Source organism: Hyperoodon ampullatus (genome assembly GCF_949752795.1).
Source record: "Hyperoodon ampullatus genome assembly, chromosome: 15".
NCBI classification, from domain to species: Eukaryota; Metazoa; Chordata; class Mammalia; order Artiodactyla; family Ziphiidae; genus Hyperoodon; species Hyperoodon ampullatus.
In genome coordinates, this window is record NC_136928.1 from 36,863,412 (window position 1) to 36,878,357 (window position 14,946).

Genomic DNA, 14,946 nt, shown 5'->3' on the forward strand with positions numbered 1-14,946 from the left:
AGGCGGACTCTCAACCACTGCGCCACCAGGGAAGCCCCCCCATAATAATTTTTAAGGTAAGTAGTTAAGTATTGCTGTTTTATAGATGATGACCCTGAGACACAGGGAGGTTAACCTGTATCACAAAATCAGAAAAAGGTAGAGTCAGATTGTGAACTCCCAGCTCTGGCTGACTCCAAAGTCCATGCTGTCTCCATAGCACCCTGTAATAAAAACAATGGAAGGAGGATTTAGGTTGGCCCTGCGTTTGCCTGGGAATTGGGCTACCCTGGATTTAGTGGTTATACTAGAAACTGTGACAAGCTGTGAACAAGTTGCTTGGGAAACATCAACCAGATAATTGAAAGATAACCAGATCTTGAAACAGCCTTAAACATTTCTGAGGCCTTTCCACTTGCTACAAGCCAACTCTCCCAAGATTTCCCTCAAACATATTCCTCTCAATAACTGTTAGGATCAATCAACCCCAAATTAGGTAGAAATCAAAGAAAAAGGCCTTTGAAGTGTGGTGACAGAAATTTCATGTACACTGGACAAATGCTAGGTCCACACTGTCTTGAGAGACAAGGGAAAAGTATAGGATTTTAAGAGTGACCATATTCAAGATCCCAAAGAACAATAACCATGTAATTTTAGAGCAGTATGAATTCTTAGAGACAATATAACCCAACTACCTTGTTTTTCAGGTTATGAAATTGAGGCCCCAGGCATGTTAAATGACATGCCTATTATCCCTGTTTGTTGATGGCACAGCCACCAGATCAATGTTCTTTTCTCTATATTTTCCTTTCTAAATACATGGCATTTCCCACCCCCATTCAAAGTGGCAGGCAAAGGAAGACCAATACGCCTCTTCAGAGGGAGGGAGTCACTCTGTCATCAGCTAGGAGAACCTTCATGATCTGATTTTGTAAAAGTACCTTTGCTGTTGGTGAGCTGCTGCGCTGTGTCTATACTGATAGCACTGAACATCACCCAGGAGAAACAAGTACAGAGGGGGAAGAAGGGGCCTCTCAGATGAGAGTCTTTCAAAGGGAGGAAAGGCAGCTTTCCCTAGCTACAAGGAACTTTTTCCTCAAACATGTATTTAAATAGGAAAGGGGTATAGTCTCATATGTGAGCTTAGAAACTGCCAGGTTTTCATTTAGTCGAAAGCAAAAACCGATTTTAAAAAAAGAAAGATGCTCCTTTGTTTGAGCTACAGGCAGGGTTATCTCCTTTTGGAAATAAGAGCAAATGTATGGCAAATTAGGTACTTCACTTGGCTAAATTAAGAACAGGTCTCAGATTTGAAAGCCTCTTATTCTTCATTCAGTTTTATTGAGCTCTTTAGCCTGACTTTAAAACATTTAAAAATATTTGGCCTTTGGAACAATGGTCCAGAAACTAATAATTACCAGAGTCTAACATATATATTTAGGAAGCTGGCAGAAGTCAGTTACAATAATAAATCACCTCGTTTTCCATTTATATGGGAAGAGCCTATCAAGGACAATGTGCATAGAGACAGGAAAACCTGAGCAAAGTTTATTAATAAATAGCCAGGATCTTTTTTGACTGAAGGTCATTAATTTGTTATAAGTTTCAGTATTCAAACTATCTTTGATCGGATCTCTAAGTATTAATGAAGCTTGGTTTACTTTTACGGGGAATCAAATACTAGAGAGAAAAAGCAGGCTAAACAGAGTCCAAAGTTAAACAAATATTTTCCACACACTCCCAACCTTCAACTCTCTCCCCTGGAAACAATGCACACTAACAGTCTTAGAAAGACACATGTAACCATACATGACTCTTGAAGAAACAGTTTACCTGAAACTATATTATCAAGGCCTAGCTTCATCTAGTTATGTCATCAAAATATTCTATCAGGAATTCAGGGGCCTTTAAACTGGGGCTTAACACATGGAGCTTTGTTCAAATTTTGCATTTGGCTGGGGTGCCCTACAGAAAATACATCTAAAACACTTGAAAATATCTTTAGAAATGCAGGTGATGCTTTTCAAGCCAGACGCAGAAAGTACAAGAGCAATCTGAAACACTTGATTTTTTTCTCAAAGTCATCCATCTTGATCTGGTCATACTGAGCAATGATAAGACTAAATTCGTGTATTTAAGTATCTGAGTCAAGAGTTAGAACTTGCTTCTTAGCAGAGTGTAGATACATCATGGGATAGAGCCAGAAAATGGTTAGCAGGTGAATAAGCAGGTGCATCACTATTAAGAATATGTACTTTGTGATCACAGCGAGTATGGCAGTGTACTAAATTCAAGGGTTTAAGTAACTATTCCAAATTAGAAAAGAAAGCAAAGGTAAAATATTCAAATATTCTTTCCAAGTACAAAAGCTAAAAATTCATAAAATCCTAAGAAGAGATCTTTGAGAGGCCACCCTCTCCAAACTAACAACAAAAAAACCTAGCTAGCTTTTAATGACTTCTAGAGAAGGACATCTTACATGTTCCTAAGGAACTCCTTTCCCAGGTAACCACTCTGACATTCTTCAGGAAACTCTTACTTGTCAAACCTAAATCTTTAATGTTTTAGCTTAAACTCATTTCCCAACAGGGTCAGAGAGTATAACTGATTATTATTTTATATAAAAATTGAAGGCTGTTATTAAGCAAATGTTTGGTTTCTCCATCTACATACTATTAAATAACCTCTCTGTGTGTACTGTCCATTTAAATGACGTCCTTATCTAGGTCCAGAAGCATACCCTGACCAATTCTTTGGCAAAACGATACTACAGTGACAAAGCGCTAAAAGTAGAAAATAAAAAGAACTATGACTTAATAAATAACTAAATAGAACCATTTAGAATAAACTGAACATAAGAAAAAATAGAAATCTTATAGCCTATCTTCTGTATTATTTCCCATGCAAAGTTTCCACAAAGCTTTATCCCCAAATTATTGGTCATATTTAGCATTAGAATACAACTTTGGCAAATTCTAACATGTTGTGGTGTCTTAAAAATTCTAAAGTTGGGGGATGGAGGATGAGAGTGCGAAAGGATGCCTTAGGATCCTGCTAACCAATGCTGATTCAGAAGGCCACATACAGGTGACCAGCTTTCATAAGGCTATTCCAATTTTTCTTATGGCTTCATTTATTGACACAAAGGGACTCTTGGCTGAGCACAAACTTTTAGCCATGAAGCCTATCCCTCTGTTTGGGCTGTCCTTTCCTAAACTTAAATTAACCCTCTGAGCTGCAGCTGTGCCACTTTGTGTCTTCTGGAGAGAGAAGGAGAACATACGGCAAAGGTCAAAATTGGCAATAGTGTCCTGAAGATCAATTACATAATAAATAAGATACCCAAAGGCTTTGAACATTGCCCACAAGAAAAGTTTAAAACAGCTTCATAAGTAAATCTGTGTTCGCCACTCAATCCCATACTTTCTGCAGCTTTCTCAGAATTATACCAATACTGCTCCCTAACTCTTTCAGGAGACCTCAAAATAGCTTCTCTGTGGCAAAGAATCCTCCAAGTTACTTCATAAGGGACCACTTACCCAAAATTAAAATTTTATAGTTCCCTGAAAACTGTGCTGATTATTCTCTGCTTGTCTTTTCATAGCCATTCTCCACCTTTCTCTGCCTTGTTCCAGGTCCTATAAGATTGTCACTCCTTTGTTCTCTGGCTTACAGTTGGGTTCTGACAAGAGAAGAGAGAGGTCAGGATATTTATTCTCTTACCCCCAACTCCTTCTCTTCTACCATTTCCAGTATTTTCTATGTAAGGGTATCATTTCTTTATTTCCTACTTTACTTCTGGCCTCAATCACTACTTCAGTATAAACAGGAATTTCTTCAGACTGTGAAAGTACATAATCACCAAATGCAAACTCCAAAGATGAGCACAGCAAATTTTTTTTTTTTTTTTTTTTTTTGCGATATGTGGGCCTCTCACTGTTTTGGCCTCTCCCGTTGTGGAGCACAGGCTCCGGACACACAGGCTCAACGGCCGTGGCTCACAGGCCCAGCCGCTCCGTGGCATGTGGTATCTTCCCGGACTGGGGCACGAACCTGTGTCCCCTGCATCGGCAGGCGGACTCTCAACCACTGCGCCACCAGGGAAGCCCCAGCAAAAATTTTTATCATGCCTAAGTTGGCAGAAAGGTTGCCCTCTAAGTGATAAATATGATAGTATGAACCAGGACCAGTATTTAATTTTTTCTATTATCATTTGATATTAAAATTATAACAGCATTTTGATGTTAAAAAAGAAGAAAAAGAATAATAGTAACAACAACCGTGCGAGATGACATTTCATAAAGAATTTGCATCAAGGGTCTTGATACCAGACACATGGCCTCATCTCTACAACCTGTTCTTATACCCTATACCTAAAGCAATGGATAGCTTATGCTGTAGCTTAAAACAATACTTTCCAAAAGAAAACTTGTGATTTATAATGTTTTTTAATCTTTCAACAAACATTTTTAGCAATACATAATTACAATCAATGGTCCTTACTCAGGCCATTTTTAATCCTGAGGAAATCCTCATTTCAAATATAATAGCTGACAAGTCCTACATCTACTGTGTAAAAAGCATGATAAAGCAATTTTCCAAAAGGGAAAAAAAAATTATACTGTAAATCACAAAACAAATTATGCTACTGAAGATCAGAAAATACTAAAATCAGACTCTTTTGGAAGCTACGACTGAAACTTAATGACCAAGCAACTAAATTAAAATGATTCACCCCAAAACTCAACAGATGTCCATAATGTGCTAAGACCATATGTGGGACTAAGACATGGTACTTTCAGAGCTGGAGCACTTTCTAGAGGAAGTATTTATCCATATTCCTGCAATCTCCTAGAAGAAGAGAGAGTATTACCAGTGTAGTATAAAAGCATTAACCATCACTGGATAACAATTACTGAGTTTTCTGGTGATGTCATTCAGGCATTTCAAAACACTTTTGTGAGGACAACCTGACAATAGAAGTTTAAAGCGCTTAAAAAAATTTAAAAGTCCCCACCCTCATAAATTCTTATTATATTAAAAGATAAACTTTATGAGAAAACATGAATTTTTAATCAGTTAACTAGAAACTCAAGGGAGAAAACAGACATTAGATATCCAGGGAGTTTCAGATCTACCACAGATATAAGTTACTGCTAAACAAATCTAAGGCACCTAACTTCAACTTTCCAAGTGGTGCACACAGGTTTTATATAAAGTGGCAAAATTTAAAAAAAAATAACATCAGATCTTCATTATTCAGAAACCTATTATCTGGATCTCTGCTGCTTGACTTCCTCCTCCTTTTTGGTCCATCTTTTAAGTATTTCTACAAGATGGGAAAAGGAAGTGAAATTTAAACTGTTTAGTATGACTAAATCACAGCAGCTCTGCAAAAAGTTTTATAGAAAAGGAAATTAGAGGAACTTTAACTGTGACTTCACATAACTACTTTTGAAAATCATACCCATATGGTAGCAATTTAAGCCAGAAAGGTCTTCTTATCCCAAATATTTCCCTTCCGTTAGTAACCAGGACTACTGTTCTCAGCCTAGATAATGTCTTTAAAACAGAAATACTCCCAGGAGAGGTAATACAAAAAAGTCATTAACAGCTTTCTACAACTTAAATCAAGAGATTTATTTTCCTCCAGAAAGGATGAACCCAAGTAGCCTGCCCTAAAACATAGGGTACCTACTATTAAGAGGGACTGGGGGAAGTGGGATGAATAGGTAGGGCACAAAACATAAAAGTAGGAAAGTACCAAAGGCAAATCCTTCTCCTTATCACATAACCCATATCAGATGCACAGATCCACAGATGAAGTACCTTAAGCTAGTCAGATCCCAGATCCATACTCTCCGTGCCTTTCTAATCACCTGATCACCAAGGTCACTAGGCACCAGGAAAACCTAGTGAACCTTATAAAGGGGCATTAGCAAGATAATCTCAATGAAATCCAAAGGCTGAATTTACACACACACAAACACACACACATCCTTCTGCTGGGGTGCTTTCATTTTCACCTGCAGGCTCAGGGCCTGTGACCCAACAAGGCAATGAGATCCCAAGAACACTGTCCACTCAAAGCTGTTTGAATTTCTAAGAAGAGAGAAAGTGGGAATAGGCCAAGAACAGGACCCTGAGATTCTTTTGGTTGAATATTTCTTAGCTGGAAAAAATCTAGAGCTATGACCTAGAAGAAAACTGGACATGCCTGTCCTGCCAATGTGTGGTCAAAAGGAAAATGTATTTTGGCCCAGGCAACCTGACTTGTTTCTGAAAGGGAGAAAATAGTTTTGACCTTGCAAGAATGAGTGGTTCTTTCATTGGCCAAATTCTGTACTGCTAAACCAAGACTATCACTATTCTTCTTCCCCCAAAGATTTCAAAGCAGGCTGACACATATCTGCTCCTCTTCAGTGTATAGTGAAAGGTAAAGGTACCATCAATCTTCATTTTACCACTCAAACCAAAAGAAACCCAGAGACTAGCCCCACTTACATGAAGCCCAGAATTCCCAGCTCTTTGGTTCAATCCATTGCCCACTAACACCTACATCTGACCCTCAATATGGACACTTTCAAACCTGATTAGTGTAGATTTAACAGAGTAGAATGGGAACTAACTAGAAATACCCGATTTTGTACTGATTTACATAAGCATCAAGACTTACGTATATAGTATTTTAGAAATACCCAAAAAGGAAAATAAAATGGAGCCAAGTTATGTAAACACTAAAAGCTCAATTCAATTAGATCATTGGCTGATTTCTACAAAATACTGTGCTCTACTTCATTTTACAACTTTTCATTTTCAGCAGGATTTAATATTTAGCTGTTAAGATTTTCTGTATTTTGAAAAACTGTGGCTGAAAAATATTTGGGTAAAAAACTAGTTTTAGGTGCTCTGGTTTGATCTTTAGGAAATAATACAGAATTTTGGCTAAGTAGAACTAGTTTCCATGTGACAATGGACAAAGAACCAGAGCAACAACCACTAAACAGCTGAAAAGGCAAATCACGCTGAAGGAAGGAGAAATTTCACTTAAATTTTAGAGAAACCAAATGACAAAACTCTTTAGCACATGAGAAAGAGTGTTGCTAATTTTAGTTTGAAGTTCACATTGGGGCCCTTCATCATTCCTGATGAGGTACATTCCAGAGCAAACTCATTTGCAAACAACTTTGACAAACAAACTAAAATATATTTACATGAAAGGAATAGAGAAGATTAAAAAACAAACACAAACAAAAAACCCCACCTCATCCAGAGTAGCTCATTTAGGCAATACCATTAGTTAGGCAGGAACAAAGTATGCAATGGCACTTGCTTTCTAAGGGGTTCTTGATAACCTAGAGATTAAGATGGGGGAAACACCTTAATATGTCCAATAAAAAGACAAGAGTGTGGCAATGAATGACAAAATCCTTGGCAGGGGAAGAAGACAACTAGAGGACAACTAGAGGACGTCTAATTAGAGGCCAATGCCATTGCTCTGCCAATAGCACCATCTATCTATTCCCAGCTTTCTCAATGTGGTCTCTTTTAAGTCATTCATGATAGCACAATTAAGCAGAAATAGGCATAGTTATAAAGCAGCATTTCCCTTAGCCCTTCTTTATGTAAGGAGGGCAAAGGCTGAAATGACTAGGAATAAGAGGACTTTTGAATTCAGAAAACGCTGATTTAGGGAGAAGAGGTTTTGGATGAATTTTTTTTGGCAATGTTGTGGAGAATGGGGATTAATTTTGTTGTATTTCCAACTAACTCCAAATACAGTAACACTCTGAGGCACTGGAGGTTGGAACCTTCATTTTAACATTTGAATCTGTGGGGGACAAAATTCAGTCCATAATAATCCCCAGTGCTTGGAGTGTACTGTGTTATCAGATATCCCCTAAGTGCGGTTATGATGATGATGATGATCTCACACGAGTCTAGGCTTGCTGTTCATATCGTACAGAAAAGAATTTCTAATAATCCAGAAACAAGAAACACACACACACACATACACAAAAGCTATCTGCTGACTGCTCAGATCTGCCAGCCCAGTTTGGCAGAAGCCATATCTGGCCTCATTCTTACTGAACTCGACTTTGAAATGTCATTTAATCAATAGGGGCTGCCAGGAAGGGGGTTGGAAAATGGCACAAAAGAAATCTTTCCTGATCCTCACTCCCAGATCCTATTAAGTACCTTGCTTGCCACGCTGTACCCCAAAGTCCAGCTCTGAAGACTCAGAATCTGGCGTAATATTCTGTAAGAGAATATGGGGATGAGGGAAGAAGAGAGGATTTGTAGTCACTGCATGAAGTTAGTCACTAGCCTCTCTAGCTCAAATAGTTAACTGCAAACTTCTGGAGGTGGCAGAAAGAGAGGAGATTGCATCTTTATTGTCTAGGGTTGAATTCTGGCATCACTTAGGTTGCTGGGGCCTTTGTTCATACACAATAATCATCCCTCATATTAACATGGTGTTTTACAGTTTAGAAAGCCCTTTCACATGCATGACGTACCTCATCTGATCCTTAGAACGACCCTGTAACTAAGTAGAGACCAAGCCAGAGGTAAGGTACTTTGAACAACTGTAGAAGTGACAGACCTTGTCCATCTGACCCAAAATCACATCTTTTCAGCTATATTCAGCAGGAAGACTTCGTCAGATAATGCAATGGATTTTATGGGTTTTGATATACTTCTGATCCAATTTATGGAGGAAAAGAAAGTCAGGCCTCATTTGCTTAATATTGCCCACAGTTCTAGAAACTAGGATTAAAAGTTCAGCCCTTTGCAAAAGACAGAACAGGTAGTCAGGTCCTAACTGGCGAAGAAAGAGAATTTCTTACTTTGTCACCATTCATTCAGCAGGCTTTGGAAGTAGTGGAGGGAATAGAAGAGATTGAGGGGGATACAAGGATCATCTCTGAACCCTGGAGGAAAATGAAACGCCTAAAAAATGAAATGCCTCAATTAAAAAGAAGTCAGCCTGGAAGGCAGGAGTAGGAGAGAGTATGGGAAAAGTGTGATAAATCTGAAGACATTAGCAAATGTAAGCAGATACTGATATTACACTAATGATAATAATATTAATAGCAATGATAACTAACAATGGCTAACATTTTTTTTTTTTTTTTTTTTTTTTTTTTTTTTTTTGCAGTACGTGGGCCTCTCACTGCTGTGGCCTCTCCCGTTGCGGAGCACAGGCTCCGGACGCGCAGGCTCAGCGGCCATGGCTCACAGGCCCAGCCGCTCCGCGGCATGTGGGATCTTCCCAGACCGGGGCACGAACCCGTGTCCCCTGCATCGGCAGGCGGACTTTCAACCACTGCGCCACCGGGAAGCCCGCAATGGCTAACATTTATCAAAGATATAAAAATGCCAGGCATAACACTAAGTGCTTTACATGTATTATTTCACATTGCTGAGGAGAATTTTATTCCATTTTACAGATAAGGAAAGATGAGCAACTTGTTTAAGGCCACACAGGTAATAAGTGGCAGAGCCAGTTTTTTTTTTTTTTTTTTTTTTTTTTTTTTTTTTTTTTTTTTTTTCCAGTACGCGGGCCTCTCACTGTTGTGGCCTCTCCCGTTGCGGAGCACAGGCTACGGACGCGCAGTCTCAGCGGCCATGGCTCACGGGCCCAGCCGCTCCGCGGCATGTGGGATCTTCCCGGACCGGGGCACGAACCCGTGTCCCCTGCATCGGCAGGCGGACTCCCAACCACTGCGCCACCAGGGAAGCCCCAGAGCCAGTTTTAAACCCAGGTCTGTCTGGCTTCAGAGTCCAAGCACTTAACCATTTCACAATCCTGACTCACATTCATATATAATAACATAAACACCATTATTTATAGTCACTAAGTACCCACATGTGAAAGTTAGTCTATGATTTTTTTTTTTTTTTTTTTTTTTTTGTGTGTGGTACGCGGGCCTCTCACTGTTGTGGCCTCTCCCGTTGCGGAGCACAGGCTCCGGATGCACAGGCTCAGCAGCCATGGCTCACGGGCCCAGCCGCTCCGCGGTATATGGGATCCTCCCAGACCGGGGCACGAACCCGTATCCCCTGCATCGGCAGGCGGACTCTCAACCACTGCGCCACCAGGGAGGCCCTAGTCTATGATTAAGTTAACTTTAACAGACTCAAAGGAAAGCTGAGTGTTGATAGTACGATAACCCAAAGTTACTATGCAGAGACATATTATAAAGAGACTGAGTTCTTATTCTGAAGCAAGATGGCCTTTTAGTCCCTCTCTCTTTCTGTGTGTGTGTGTGGCGGCAGGGGGAGGGAGGGAGGATTCAACAGTATATATAGTTACTTGTCCCCATCACCAGAAGTGGGAGGTGACATTTGTTTTTGTTGTTCTATTGACTAACGTGTGGACCTCCTTGACTGAGACTCCTTCTCCCAGATCACAGTCAGTAGAACCAAAATACCTGCTGAACCCCGGGGTTCTTTCCATCTATAATCAGAAGGAATTCCCAGTTCTGCCTTGTTATCTAACCCAGGAACACCAAATTATTCATCTTGAAAAAAATCACATCAGCACTTAAAAGCACTTTCGGAATACAAAAAGATAAATATGATCATTTTGCAATATATAAAAATAACAAATCATTATGTTGTACACCTGAAACTGATATAATGTTATATGTCATATCTCAATTTTTTTAAAAAGAAAAGAGAATGAAAAAGTATTGGGAAAAAGAGAAAAATATATTAAATTATGAATTTAAACCTTTAACATCCTTCATATTTGGCCCACATCTGTTCTCTGGCCAAGGCAAGGGTAAACAGGACTGGGTGGACTGAAAGAAAAGAGTGCCCTTGATGATGCCCAAAACAGCATAGTTCACTCATATGTAATCAAGGCTTGACTGAAAACCACCTAAAACTGAGAGAATGGAGGTGGCATATACACTGTTAAAAATATATAAACATAAATAATTAGTAAAAATAGTGTTTACTTTGTAGTTTATTCTTTTGTTAAAAAGAATATATTTAGCACTCTATCCAAGATTATGTCAGTAAGTCAGAAATATGAACTATCTAAGAGGGGCCAAAGAAATGGGACAAAAATATCAGCGAAAACAACGAACTATTTTGAAGAAAAGAGAGGTATGTCCCCAAAAGAGATATAAGAAAAACATCTTGACAGTATGACTTAAGTTTCCTCTTCAAAATAACAGTCTATGTTTACCTCCTCAACTTGGTTTGGCAAGTTCTTTGTGAATGGAGGAAGCATGAACAGAATATGGTCCTCATCTCCTGGCCCCAGTTGTGTTTTGAAGGTTTCTGAAGAATTTTAGTCACCATTTATAGAATATAAGGTATTTAAAATTTTTCATTACATCATTTCAAGTATACAAAAAAATGAGAAAAATATGACTCTCCTATACTCTTTCCCCAGATTCACCATTTATTCAATTATTTATACTTTGCCACATTTGCTTTGTCATTCTCTCTCTCTCACAACCATGTGAGAGTAAATAGGGAATGTCATGCTCTTTTATCCTAAAAATTTTAGTGTATATTTCCTAAAGACAAGACATTTTCGTATATAGTCACGGTTATATAATATTGATAAACACTACTATCTAACCCAGTCTACATTCAAATTTTATCAAATACCTCAGTAATGTCCTTTATGAAGTTTTTTTTTTCCTGCTTCCCTCAAACCCACAATCACACATTGATTGCACTTAGATGTCATGCATCTTTAGTCTCCTTTAATCTAGAATAGTTTCTCAGTCAACCTGTCTTGTGTTTCTTGATCTTGACATTTTTGAAGAATATGTTAGTTATTTTATAGAATGTTAATTTGGGTTTGTCTGATGTTTCCTCATAATGAGATTCTATGTACGTGCAAATGCCTATATATTCCCTAGTTCCTACCCCCAGTGATTAGTGAACATGGGTTCTGAAGTCATACAAACCTAAATCCAAACCTAAATTAAAACTTCACTACTTTCTAGCTGTGTGGCTGGCTAAGTTTTAAATTCCTAATCTGTAAAATGATGATTTTTTTTTTTAAGTAAACTTTTTTTTTTTTATTTTGCTTTATAACAAATTTAATCAGTTATACATATACATATGTTCCCATATCCCCTCCCTTTTGCGTCTCCCTCCCACCCTCCCTATCCCACCCCTCCAGGCGGTCACAAAGCACCGAGCTGATCTCCCTGTGCTATGCGGCTGAAAAATGATGATTTTTAACAGATTTAACAGATAGGGTTGCTGTGAAGAATTAATGAGATAATGCATCCAAGGCAACTTAACACAGATGGGGTGGGGTAAACTGTATCTTACATTCTCTGATTTTACCACAGTATCTCATACCCCAGCAACATTAAAATAATATTGGTTGATTAAGCAGCATCTCTATTGACTCCAGGTTAGAGCTGCCAAGAATGTGAACTTATTTAGGGGAGTGCTAATGAATACCGTGACTACAAGCAGGGTCAGGAGCTCAGGTGCAAAGCCTATCCCTTCCTGTCAACTCATCACTGTCAGTTCTAAGAAAAAAGAGAACAGCCAAATCAAGCAATTTTCTTATAGTCAAATTTTAATCTTCAACAATAACACTGAAAAATCAGGAAGCCCACAGTTAAGATACCATTCTTACTTCATTTCCGTAATTCCCTTGCCCATAGCAAGAGGGCAAGGGAGCTTGTGTGCAGAGCATTTCCAATCTATTGTTTTAGTACGATAATCTCATTCTTCCCACTTTCTCTTAGAAGACACCAATAAAATTATTCTATTTATGTTAAATCACTCTATGTCAGAGATTAAAACAAAACAACATAAAAAGGATTATAGTAGCTAAACCAATTCTTCAAAGTACAGAAATACAAATCCACTTTTGAGATATGGAATCGAATTTAATTGGCATTTTTCTATGTTACTATCTCAAATATTTCATCATTTTTCTGTTTTTCCCCCTCTGTCCATTAGAACTTCAAATGAAAGTCAAATGATCCCTAGGGGGAAGAAAGATAAAATGAAACAAACAAGTAAATTTCTGTGTCCCACATTTCAACCTGTGAGGAGGGGCCTCTAGCAAAGCAAACAGAAAATTAGGTTCTCATCACTGTGCCGAAATGAGGGTTTACATCTGTAGTCTGAAAAGATAAAAGAAAATTTTATTTTATTTATTTATTTTCTTTTGACGGTACCACATGGCATGTGGGATCTTAGCTCCCCGACCAGGGATTAAATCCATGCCCCCTGCAGTGGAAGCGTGAAGTCTAACCGCTGCACCGCCAGGGAAGTCTCAAAAGAAAATTTTAATGCGAAGTCTTTATTTTCATCAGTGAAGAGTAAAAATATATAGTATGAACATTAAGACAGAACTTCCAGTAATTCTGTCATTTATAGGACGAGGCCCTAAGTCTGAGTCTGCCTTCAAGAAATAATTAGATTAAAATGAACTGTTTTAGAAATGGGAATTCTCAACCGGAGGTTAAGTCAAAACATATGACAATGATGATGCTATACCCTGAAGGTCACTATTAACCTCTGTTCTTTAGGGCATAATGGCTCATAATTGGAAATTTCCAGAAAGTAATATATACTTTTGCAAACATCTTTAAATTTAGGGAGAGAAGTACTTCTCAGCCACTCGACTGCATCACCCATTAAGATCTTACTCAGTATTATGTTTAAAAGTTCAGTATATTTAAAACATTTTGAAAGTTAAGGTTAGAAAGGAGTACGTAAATGCATGTAAACTCCGCTATTTTATACTGTTTCCCTCTCCCTCTATAGGAAGATCAAGAAATGAGACTTCTCCATCATTACACATGGAATCCAAAGCAATATCATGAAGGGGAAAAAATCATTGGTTTGAGAGTTAAGACAATTTAGATTTAGATATGGCTCCACTATTAAAAGCTGTGTAACATTGGGAAAGTCATCTAATTTTCTTAAGTTTTGGTTTCGAAATCTAGAAAATGGAAAAATAGTATTTATCTTATAGGACTGTTATAAAGATTAAATAAGATAGCACATATGCAAGTACCCAGCACTGTCTTGTGTGAAACAGACTCTCAATAAATGTTAGTCTCTCTTCCTACCCTGTTACACACATCCTGTCCCCTGACACTTAAAAAGGAGTTCTCCTGAACACTTTAACTACAGCTCTGTTTTCTTCAGAACAGGCACTTGGCTCTTAATAGTGACAAACAGTCACGTGAAAGACTCCTGGGACCTAACATTGTCCTGGTGAAACAAAAAAGAGCTCACACTGGGAAACAGCACCAACTGCTTCAGGTTATGACAAGCCCCAAACAGTAAATCAACTCCTGCATGTTTTTACAGTGTTACTTAACATCCTGAGAGCTCTGTGCTCTTTCAACGCACTTTTTTCCTCCCTGCAAGGATCAGGCACACTATTTGCCCTCTCTTCCTTTCTTAATAGAAGTCTTTATTAAACAAGACCACCCAATGGATTCAAATATTAGGAATTAGAAAAGGCTAGGCTCAACCATGAAGAAACTGGCAAAGTCTCAGGACTAAACAGTAAGCCCTTCTTAACCTTTCAGAATCTGGATTTTTGTGCTTTCTGTTCTTGGAATAGCAGACTTGCTGATGCTCTGTTACAAACATGTCTGTGTATTTCCCTCGCCTGCATTATCACAAAACTTTTACCATGCAGAAGACCTCTTGCTGAAGTCCAGAATCTTAGACTGCTTGTAATCCAATAAAGCAATGCTTCCCAACCTCTCCCACTTCATGGTATAGACAGACAACACAGGACACTTCTGAACTGAAGGAGCTTGAAAGTACCGATGGCTACAAAGGATCAAATACAAGCAGCATTGAGATAAAAGGTATACAAAGATAAACCTATTTGCCATGTGACTCAGAGACTTTTATCACATAAACATAATTGTTTCAACTCCAAGCTGCTCTAGGTCAATGTCCACACTCCTTCACAGGGCTGACCACCCATGTCAGACCTAAAGG

At 38.5% G+C, this 14,946-nt stretch overlaps 1 protein-coding gene across 2 annotated transcripts in view; it reads right to left on the reverse strand.

Moving 5' to 3' along the window:
• COMMD1 (copper metabolism domain containing 1) overlaps positions 1-14,946 on the reverse strand; it is a gene marked incomplete at its 5' end in the record, with an annotated part of 180,849 nt that overhangs the window by 653 nt on the left and 165,250 nt on the right. The window lies entirely within an intron of this gene.